The following is a 12,301-nucleotide window of genomic DNA, read 5'->3' on the forward strand; positions in this document are numbered from 1 at the left end:
GCTTCCACCATCTCCCTAAAATAAGGTGATCTAGCAAAATTAAATGAAACACCATTTGCAATTAAACAACGTCCAATTTTGTGATCAGCAATGTCTCTCTTTTCAATTTGGAATGCCCTATCTAGTGGGCCTCTCTTGCGGGTGAGTGGAGATGGGTCTTCATCTTCATCATTTGTAGTTGGCATAGGCAAAAAAGGACGTGTTCTTGTGTTTGTTTGATCAAATGATGGTGTTGGTATATTTGTTTTTTGGGAAGCACCACGTTTTGCTTTTGCAACTGCTCTATTAGCATCATCTTGCTCTTTTGCTAATGCTGCTATTTGTGCAGCTGGTAATCCCTTCTTATCACTACCTTGACACATGTGAATTCCTTCACCCGCAGGGCTCAAAAAATGTAGTTTCACTCGGGAATAGGAGCTTCTATGTTGTATGTTGCAAAAATTACATTTCCATATGTATGCCCCACCCCCAGGACATTGTGCAACTCTTGTTGTGTGTCTCCATAAAGGAGACCCCTTATCAATTTTGAAGCTTGGTGATGCAGCCCCACCCCCACTCACTGAGCCTTGACTACTCATTGTTCTATTCTTGCAATCTAGAAAAAGTGAAAGAAAACCATGCTTCACACTTGCACAAAAACTTGAAAATTTGGAAAACTAAAAATAAATCAATAATCTATGAAAGAATTCAAAAATATGGTTGAAATGCATACCTTAAACACTTCTTGCAAGGTATTTGAAGCTCCACAACCGATCTCCTTCGAATCCAAGCACTTCACTTCAAATTAGCAAGTATGAGAGAGCAAAATGAGAGAGCAAAATAGAGAGCAAAATAGAGAGCAAATGAACTTGCATTGTGATTTAGAGGGTCGTTTTTAGGGTTTAGGACCTTTAGGGCAAAAAAAAAATATTAAAAAATGATAATGGGCCCACGTTTTTGCATACTCCTCCTGTCATTGCCGCGGATTCACGCGGATCCGCGCGTGGATCCTCGAGGATCCGGGCAGGATTCGTAATCCTGCCTGTGGATCCGTAAGGATCCGCGGCCTGCGGATCCTTACGGATCCACAGGCAGGATTACGAATCCTACCCGGATCCTCACGGATCCATACGTGGATCCGGATCCGAATCGGACCCGAGCCCGGATCCGGCCTTTTCCAGGCGAATCCGGTAACTAAGTATTTACATTGTGTTTTATTGCATGAAGGGTTCATTGAATTTGATAGAGTTATTTCTAACGTTGTTAAAGAGATTTATATTACAATTACCCACAATTAGCTATTATGATAATTACGATAATAGATTGTTTCTATTATCTCTATTTAGTATCTAATGGTTATCTATTGTAAATATCTAGGTAGCTCTAGTTAGCTTTCGCTTTTTTAGCTTTCTCTATTAGAATAGAATGTTTCTAGTCTTTACGATCGTTTCCTAAGGAAACATCGATTTATTCTTTTGTATAAAATGACCTTTCGGTCTTTGTTAATAACAAGAAAATATTTTTCTAGTTACTTCGTAATATGGTATCAGAGCCAATACTCTAAATTTTTTTAAAAATATTTATAATTTTTTGGTTGAAATTATCTGCTTTTTATTTTTGAAACTATTTACATGCATATTTGCTTCCAACTCTCTATAATCCAACTAGGGTTTCCGTTTTGAGAGATCTGAATTTGCCGACATCTAGTTCAATTCAGTAACCCATTTCTGTCCAGATCCATCTATTTTTTCAGCACAGTTCTGCCATTTTTGTGGTATTTTTGCAGCAGGGCAGTTTTTGTTCAAAACCCTAATTTTCGGGTTCAGACAATTTTTTCAAGTGAAGATTCTTGGTGAGTTTTTCAAGAACTTGATTGGGTTGTCATTAGATTTTTCTAGGTGCTTCAATTTTCGTGGCTTGTTTTTTTGAACTAGCCAATCCAAAAACCAACAACATATACTTTCTAGGTTTTTTGAGCTCTCTTGTGGGTCACCCTTCAAATTTTCTGGGTCTCTATTAGGGTTGCATGTACTTGTATGTTGGTTGCATGTGTTGTTTTACCATGCAAAGTCTCGTGTTTTGCCTCCTTTGAAAATTTTGGTGGGTTTTCATAAACTTTTTTATACAAAAAATAAATTCTGATGGGCTTTCATATTCTTTTTTCCCTCAAAAAAAAAATTTTTGATGGGTTTCTATAAATTTTCTCTTATATTTTTTTGATTCTATAATTGACAAAGTCGTGTGGGATTCCTTTGTGGGTTTGTAATTTTTTCCTCAAAAATTATCTTTTGGGCTTTACTGTTTTTCCTTAAAAACAAAGCTTTGTATTGTCAAGTTTTAATTGATTTTTCACCTCAAAAATCATGTTGGGTTTTGATTAATTTTTCACCACAAAATCATGTTGGGTTTTGATTGATTCTTCACCTCAAAAATCATGATGGGTTTTGATTGGTTTTTTACACAAAAATCATGTTGGGTTTTGATTGATTTTTCACCTCTAAAATCATGGCTTTTTGCAGTTTGTTTTCGAGCATTATGCTCATCAACAAAGTTTTGGAGCATTATTAAAAGTATCATCAACAATATTTTCAGCAGACATCCTCTGCTCTAGATTCAGAAGGCATCTGGAAGAAGAACATTCAATGCAACTATTGCCACAAGTTTGCTCACATGAAGGTTGACCGTCAAAAGTGCTTAGCTGCCCTATCTAAGTGAAATCTGGTTAGCAGCCCATAGCAAACAGTGTGGAGCACCTTGAGCAGACAAAATCTTTCTTTATGGCTTTTGACAGCTTCGTGCTCTAGTTATATTAACCATTAAGGGAGGGTATTACGATAATAGATAGTTTCTATTATCTTTATTTAGTATCTAATGGTTATCTATTGTAAATATCTAGTTAGATTTCGCTTTTTTAGCTTTCTGTGTTAGAATAGAATGTTTCTATTCTTTACGATTGTTTCCTAAGAAAACATTGTTTTATTCTTTTGTATATAATGACCTTTAGGTCTTTGTTAATAACAAGCAAATATTTTTCCAATTACTTCGTAATATTAGCAACATCAAGATTAATGAGAAAAATCCAGATTTCAAAGTTCATTGTCTACACTCTTATTTGCATTCACTTTACTCTCTATGGTGTCAAGGCGGTTGTAAAAATTATCAGTTATTTCTGTGTCTTATTTAAATATTCTGCATTTTAGAGTTCATGTTTTCCTGGGTTTTTCTTGATAATACCTTGAGAAATTGAAAATGTCTTTATCTTTTGACATTCCGAGAAATTCCCGAAAATGATATTTTCTTTTATTGTCCAAACAACTGAAATACAATTCCTACATTCAGCTTGATTTTATAAAACTCCAGGTGACATGCATACATATTCTGACCAAATGATGCAGAAGACCAAAATTATTATCAAGGTGGAAAGGCTAGATCTTAATGTTATATTTTGTGTACATTGGACGATCAAATGATGTTGAAGACCAAAAGCATTATTCCATATCAACTACTGGGATGTGGAAGAATTCCATTCTAGGAGGTAGCTCTTCTCTTCTATTGAATTTGGATGAATTTGGTAGTGGCCAAATATGATATTAAATCCAGCAATGAAATATTTTGGTGACCAATTTGCTTCATTTTTGCCGATTTTTTGATTAGATATTCGAAGGAAGTCTTTTGAGGGTCTGGATCACCCCTTATGCCTTGGAAAACTTGATATTTTATCAATGCCACTGCTTTAAAATTATCCTCATTTAGCCTTGTTTCTCATAGTTTTTGTCTTTTATGTGTGAAAAGGAATATTTTGAAATGAAATAAAACTGAATTGAATGTTATTACTGATCCATTTTGGATCAAAAAATGACTGAAAGAAATCCATGAGATTGGCACACTACATGCATGTAAAGTACCAATGGGAATGCGCATGGTATTTCTAGATGATCTAGAGAGTAAAACAAGTGGAAGTTGAGCGGTCAAGAATACAATGCCAAATGCAAGATTCTTGTGGGAAGATATGAGTTGACCTTATACATGTAGTTGTAGTTGAAGAAAACAGCTTTTGTAACATTCAGGTTTGGACCTCAACTCATGGTAGTAGGTAGTACAACGTAGTGGGGGCAGCAGAGTGTAAAAATGTTGGCTTGCCAAGATAGTTGCCCACACCTATGTGTGATGGTCAAGGTAATGAAGTAAAACTTTGTCTTGTTTGATGTATAAGTTGGAGAGATAAATTTGTATTTTGTGTTATGGACTAGATGAATTCTAGTACCTTGTGATTCTAGTATCATGTATGACATCAAAAAATGCTTATGGCCAGCAAGCTTGTTGATGTGTTGAGAAGATAAATTGACAAGTTGGATATCTAGGGTGATATTTATTTTCCTTTTTAAAGATGTCTCATATCATAAACTATTTCCTTGATAGAAAAGGTGAACATTGATTTTCATTTGCCTTAGAAAAAAAGCTGTGTCCCATGCAAAACTCTTTAATTGATGAAAAAATGTAAAGTTAGGTGAATGTCACATTGAAAGAAATTGGAGGATATGCTGAGTAAGCCTCAAAGCAAGCACTAATAATAGCATCTGATTTCATAGTGAATAGGGTAGTTGAAAATAAAGTGTTCCTTACTCTCAACCTCAAGTGATCGTGGTTTGCAATTACATTTTTTAATAGGATGTGGTTCTTTGCTTCAAACTTTAGTTGATAGGATCCAACAACACCAATTTAAATTTTTGCATCAAGGGAGCCACATTCCATGTAAGCAACATGAATGAAGTTATCCTAGGGTGACATCAATGCAATTGTCAACTTGAGGATATTTCGTGCTACATAGTTTGCTTTTGTTTACTTAGTGTGACTTTGATTATACTCCTATCAATCTCCTCTGATGGCTTCCTCTTTGCATGAGAAAAAAGACTCAATGGATCATGGGAGGAAGCTTTTCAAAACACAATTAATAGGTTGAAGAAGTATGTTCACAACATTGATAAGCATGATTTTGAAGACTTGGATATGCCACATTTGTTGAAGAACAAAAGTGACATCTGAAGATACTAGGTGTCCAAGCACTATATCTGTCACATATTAGAGTGTAGTAGTTTCGTTTGTAAAAAAACCCAAAACCCAAAAATATGAGAGATTCAAAATAATGCAAAATATTAAAAAAAAAAAAATTAGTGAAAACATGATAAAGAAGGCACAATTCTCTCCAAGAAAATATCACAAAGTACATAGCATTATGGTAAAATAATGAACATGGTATTAAACATAGATCATAAATGATCTATCTTTACAAGTATAGCAAGAATGTTTCTATAATGAAAAAAGAGAGAGAAATAGAAACATCCTGAAGAGAGAAATAGAAAGTTTACATAGTGAGAGAGAATATGGAAACATAGAAGAAGAGTGACTGTTCGAAATAGAAGTAAACCTACAAAAGAGAGAGAAATAGAAATAGAGAGATTTAACTCTAATACCCTCATTTAATGGTCAATCTAACTTCAAAACAAAAAAAATTGTAGGGGAATTCGCTCTATATGTTTTGCAATCCTCAAGGCGATGATACTCGAAGATCGTCATCATTCTCTACTTCTAGGTGTGTTGTGGTTCTTTCTATTGAATCACTAATCGCCTTCCAAGAAAAGGTTGTTGAGATGCTATGACACATTTTTTGATACAAAAGATGTGAATATTTAAAAAGGCACAAACTTCAAGGCAGATCGACGGAAGACCTAGAATTAATGAAATGAATTCAGAAGAGAGCTCAAAAAATCCAGAAAGAATCTGAAATTAGATTATGAATCTGCTGACTCAAGAATCAAGGCATGGAAAACAATGCACCAAAAAAAAATGGAGACCAATCCAAATGAGATCTGCAAAAATTGGACAAGAATCTGCAGTTGTTATTAGAAAACGACAAATAAACTGAGAGTTTCACAAAAAATCCTAGTTGTTTTTGAAAAACCCAAAGAAATGGCCGATTTGACTGGAAAAAAAAGTGGTGGAAAATGAAATTGCTAGATTAAAATCAGAGATAGAGGGTTTAAAACACCCTAGATGCCACCCTTTGCAAAAGATGTGTGGAAAAAAAATGTCAAAAATGCCCAAAAAAGGGCCATGAATTTGCAGAAAAAGTAGCTCACAAAAAACATCAAAAGCAAGCCCAAAAAATGCCAAAAAGCTAGTCGTTTTTCAAAGAAAGGTGGTCGCACGGATAGGGGAAAGGCAGATGACACACTAGTTGCATGAGAAAAGCCAGCTAGAGAAAACAAATATATACAAAAACCCTAGACGGATATTAGAAAACATCCTAACAAACAAATTTTTGAACACACTTAGGCAAAGGATGTTGAAAATCTTGAGTCTAAAATTTCATGAAGAAATTAAAGACTTTCAAAAACTATTTCAAAAATTAATTCAGAAAATTTCAATGATGAAATTATTATTTTTTGAAAAAAATAGCTTCGACACCATAATATGGTAAAATAATGAATGCGTTATTAAACAAAGATCATAAATGATCTATATATACAAGTATACACAAGAATGTTTCTATAACGAACAAAGAGACAGATAGAAACACTATGAAGAGAGAAAGAGAAAGCTTCCATATTGAATAGAGAGAGAATATGGAAACATAGAAGAAGAGTGACCATTAGAAATAGAAGTAAATATATGGAAGAGAGAGAAACCAAAATAGAGAGAATTAATTATAATAGATAGAATTGCTTTTCTTAGAGAATGAGGTCCTTACACTAGCAATCTAAAAGAGAATGAGAATATACCCTACTCCTTTTTGGTTTGAAGGTTTTTCTGTGATGTCCCCTTCCTAAGCTGATAACAATATGGTGACCGTTAGCGTATTCCTTGAGGCTTGTGGTACTAGTAGACTAATGAGGTGGGATTTGTAATGTCTTCATTTTCATGAGCATTAGAGTTTGAGGGATTAGCCTATTTCTTGACCCTCGTAGGGTAATCAGTTGGATGGAGGGGGCTTGGTTGGTCGAGCTAGAGGGTGTTTTTCCACTATTGTGGTCCCAATTGTTTAGGCTTGCTCTTCCTTCAAGTCAGATGGGTATACTTACTATTTATAGTAAGTTACTATCTTATGTAAGTCAAGATTATTATTATGAGCATGTCGCTTGAATCGCTTGGTAGAAAAATGGAGTAAGTGGCATCAACAGATTTTATTTTTGGAGACTTACTATTTATAGTAGGTTAATCCTTGGTCAGCTACTAGTTGTGGTAGGACGATCTGATGTGGGGTCTTTTGGAGAATTATGGAATTGTCTCAGTTAGTGGGTGCTATGAAATTATTAATGATAAGGTAATTATTAACTAAATATAACTTAAAACTATATTATATGATTGAGCCGTTTCATGCAATGATTTATTAATATCTTGACACCAATGTAGAGTGGAAGTATTTTTTATATATTAAAGGGGATAAACTATTTTTTTTCTTTTTTTCCAAATATTTGAAACATGGTAAGTATGTAATGCCAAAGTACAATTAAGTTATGAGAAGACAACTTGAAGAAGCCTCAGGCATGATGGGGAAATATTATTTTGCAGCTGAAGATGGTTATGTGCTTGAATGCCATTTATTATGTGAGGTGTGAAGAAGAAGCTCCAGGGGCGGTTTGTTGTGAGGAAGTGTAAATGCCTTCTAATTAAAAAATTGAACCATTCTATTGTTGATTCTTCGCATTGTTATTTGTTGAGGAACTTGGAGAAGGGTTTAGAATTCTAATGCTTATAGAATTGTAAATTCTACATTGCTGATGCACTTTGAATCTGTGAAATATCAGGTGAATTGTGCCTTGAGGTGTCTCATTACAGATCCATCACTGTGCTTGAACTAAGATCAAATTTGGTTTGGGAATCAGCATCCCATTTCAGTTTATTGCTTCAAAGTCAGGGGTCAACATTACCTGCAGATCGCAGCCTTTACATGGGTCTGCGTTTGGAATAAAAGTAGCTGCTACCCATCTACTGTCAGCAGCCATTGACTTTCTGAAGCTGCCTTAGAATATCTGGGCAGCGGCTGACACATAATAGATATGTTATGGATGAAGATGCCTTGAATTATATTTTTCTAGCCCCGGAGACGGTTATCATATTCAGAAGGCAGCAGCATAACCCAGGTGCCATTTGATGCTTGCCATCAGCGCGCAGGTTTCTTTCAATAAATTCAAATCAATTTCCTTGAATGATATTTTTTGTTAGGGATAGTTTCATTTGATGTAATCAGCTGTTGGAGATTTGTTGCATTGTCATTTTTTAAATTTCAAAGCATTGTAATTTGAATTCCACATTTGGTCAAAAATCAAAGCATATCTATTTGAAAAAAATGCAAAGTGTTTAAACATTGCAAAAACCCAACAAGAACGAAAGTTTGCATGCAAAGTGTTTGACAAAATGTCAAACATCCGGAACTGAAAGAAATCGAGTATTTGTCAAAATGTGACCCAGCAGGGGTTCTTATAGGATTAGGGAACTCCTTGGATCTTGGAGGTATGCAGCTCAGACTCTATGGGTTTTCCAAAGGATTTGCTTTGAGCTTAGTTTCTTAGAAGATTAACAAGGAAACTTCTTGGAGCATTTTTGGACACTTAGTCCATTATGCCCATTTTAGGTAAGTCTCATATTTTGCACTGACTTGGTCTCTTGGTAGTGGTTACATCCTGATATTGGTGGATTAATTGAAATAAAATATGTTTTAATAGATGATAGTGATATAAAATTAAATTTTTAACTTAGCATCTATTTAAATTTTAAAAGGGGACATTATAAAGTGGTACCAAAAGACATAAAATTTTCCCTGATAGCAATATCACAAATTGACTTGCTGTGGAAATTATCTCCTACTTATCAATTGATGAGCTCAAGGGGCTTTCTAATGAATAATTCATAATGATAAGGCACAACACTTGGTGAAGGTTTTGCAAATGGGGTTGCAAGCTTTTGGTTTAACCACGGAGGAAACTCCATAGTTAAGCACGCTCACGCTGGAGTAGTACTGGGACGGGTGACATCCTAGGAAGTCCCGATGCTTCACCCCTGTGAGCATCACCTAGATCCGATGAGTGCTAAGTGTTCCATTTATTCTCATGAGAGATGGATTCATGTTGAATCACTACTCATGAAACATGGTTCAATGAGTTTGACTCAAAATCACACAGTTAAATCCTGATAGCAATATCACAAATTGACTTGCTGTGGAAATTATCTCCTACTTATCAATTGATGAGCTTAAGGGGCTTTCTAATGAATGGTTCATAAGGCACAACACTTGGTGAAGGTTTTGCAAATGGGGTTGCAAGCTTTGGGTTTAACCACGGAGGAAACTTTGTAGTTAAGCGCGCTCAGGCTAGAGTAGTACTGGGATGGGTGACCTCTCAGGAAGTCCCGTGCTTCACCCCTGTGAGCATCACCTAGATCCAATGAGTGCTAAGTGTTCCATTTATTCTCATGAGAGATGGATTCATGTTGAATCACTACTCATGAAACATGGGGCAATGTGTTTGACTCAAAATCACACAGTTAAATCCTAATAGCAATATCACACATTAGAAATGAAGTTAATGTCTTTTTAAAAGGGGGTTGGACATTCAAATGGGAGATACAAGGGAATTACTAAAAAAAAATGAAGTTCACTTTTCCAAGGCAGGCATGGGGTTCCGGCCAAGGTATAAAAAGTGTTATGAACTCTTTTTGCAAATCAAGGCTTAAGAATTGATAACAAATTATTGCTGGTTGAACTGCATATATCCAAGGGCTTTGTGAGGACAAAAATTCTCATAGAATGCAAACTGTGGTGATGAAAGATCCTCAGTTGATTTGCAGGTTGTTTTATTCAGGATTTATGTTGGAGTGTAATTGACAGGGATTTTCAGTTTGTATGTCGAGCTTTGTATTAATCGCATCAAAAAGTTACATTTTGGTGGGGACTTAAAAATGGAACTCAAACACTTTCTATGACAGTCAGACATAACTTTAGAGGACTTGAGTTGTGTTGTTAGATCCATGTCAAAGGAAAATCACTTGAATATATTAAATTTCTTTACTTCTACAAGTATTTGGTAGTTACAATGATAAATATATATATATGCAGCAGCAAATAAGTTATACACCACTATGCTAATATTAAAGAAACACAGCAAAATATACCACCATATTAATGTTTCAGTTCAAATACAATAATGTCAACATTAATAATCAGCCATCACAATCAAGTATCACAAAAAACAATCAAGCGAATAATCATCATTCTGCTGTTGCAAACTAGAAGAACAAAAAGTAATGCTATAGGCCCGTTTAAGGTCAAGATTGTGACTATTGCCATATTGTAAGCTTCACACATTATTTATCATACTGGATAATCAACAAAAACAAACTTTGGATCAGATTGGATGAAGCCAAAAAAGCATGCATTAGATCCTGATTAACCACAGTAAAGATCTCTTTTGATTTTGTTCACTCCATAGTTTTCTATACATGTTAGCCTTTATGCATGAATTATGGTGTACTACATACATTCCATAATAGATGTGCAATACTTTTTACACCCTAATTCTTCTCAAGTAGTATTTAATTCAAATTAACTATGATTAATAATTTGAGTCTAATCATGTGTTTGCGTCTAATTTGGCATTAAAAACTTTTTGAATAAGTAAAGAAAAGGGTGTTTTTCAATGTTACTCCATAATTGGGGTACGTCAGGATGGCGGGACGTTGGGACAAGTTTTCGGGAGGGGGGGAAAATGAATCTCATTTTTGGGATGATGGTGGGACGGCCAAGGGACGGCAACAAGGGATGGGGTAGGGAGGGGTGTTGTATAGTATTCATAGAGAACTTGAAATGCTTGTTATGAAATGAAGTTTTAGTAGAAAATAACAAATTAAAATACTTGAACAGAGCAAAATTGCAAAATGAAATAAAACCATTGACTATTCAACATAGTGACATTTTACATACCCAATAATAAAAATAAAAAATCAAAATTCAAATAGAAATCCAAGTACCCATTCCAGCGGCAGCATGGTTGCGAAATGACGGAGGTGGGGGTACTTGGGTATGCAATTACCTAGTGCGAGGACATCTCGAGGATAGGTACTTCGAGGTTTGGGAGGGGGTGTATGTTACACTGGCGTTTTTCGACCAAATTCTCCAAAATTTTGTCTAAGTTCTTATGTTGGAAACTAAAGTCACCCAAAAGTCATTCGAATTCTGCCAGGGTTCCTTTGAGAGAATTCACAACAAAATTCAGTCTCTGTGGCAAGCTTTTGAGAGAACTTAACCATGAATTGCTAGGTCCAGGAAAGAATCTGGTAACTTAGATGATTAACTATGATTTTACTAAAGACCATTAACTTAGTTTCAGTAAGGTTAACCTCAAACTTTTATTATCACAAAGGCAAACCAATAAATACAATTACCATCTGAATCTTTCGCGGGTGGACCATGGAAGACAATAAAACAAATTCAACCATTAAAAATAAAATCAAGACTCCATAGAGATGAAAATCATTCCAGTTCCATAGTATTCGTAAAATACTGGGTCAAGATCACTAACGTAAATTCCAAGATTGTGATTATCTTCACATAACCTACCAGGGATGTTATAGTCAAGGTTGAACAAACAAAACCTGAATTTGAAGAGTTGAATATAAAAGTGAATATGATATAGTAATACAATTGAGTAAAGTACTCATGACCCTTGGAGAATTTCAAAAGTTCAAGAAGGGAAGTGAAAGAATGAAAATGAAGCAAAAATATTGCAGTTACACTCACACCTATCACATATGTTTACGAAGTTCCTCATATGGTGGTACAGTTTCTAGATGTACTACTTCTTAGAAGCTTACCCTATATATTTGTAGTTTCGACGCACAATTTGTGACTGATTGGTAATTTTTAATGGAACCAACATATGATGACAAATAGTTATCATTCGATAATCATGGGATTTAAGCTATACTTAATGAGTAGTCATGGTTTAAAGATAGATTAGGGATCTCATATAAGAGGAGACAATCAACTCGCTCGAACATTTGCATTAAAACTACAAAGCTGCTAATTCCCCAAAGGGGATATGTAGGCAAGGTCATCATGAACAAACATTCAAGGTTTAGGTTCAGTTCTAGGGATTACCCTAATTGTGGGAGCATAACACTTCCAAGTGCAAGCATATACATGGTGACATTGAGTTGTCATCACCAAGGTGAATGAAGAAGTAATACAATTAGCACTTGTAATTAGATGGAAGATGCTTTGTTGGTTTGGTAGTTTTTGTGAATTGAATTTAAAAACAATTGTAATGGT

The 12,301-nt window shown here is 35.0% G+C and overlaps 1 protein-coding gene across 1 annotated transcript in view; it reads left to right on the top strand.

Moving 5' to 3' along the window:
• LOC149564346 (O-glucosyltransferase rumi-like protein (DUF821)) overlaps window positions 1–12,301 on the top strand; it is a 58,922-nt gene that overhangs the window by 16,412 nt on the left and 30,209 nt on the right. The window lies entirely within an intron of this gene.

Source organism: Cupressus sempervirens, chromosome 4, assembly GCF_028749045.1.
Source record: "Cupressus sempervirens isolate cs-2001-9-10 chromosome 4, ASM2874904v1, whole genome shotgun sequence".
NCBI classification, from domain to species: Eukaryota; Viridiplantae; Streptophyta; class Pinopsida; order Cupressales; family Cupressaceae; genus Cupressus; species Cupressus sempervirens.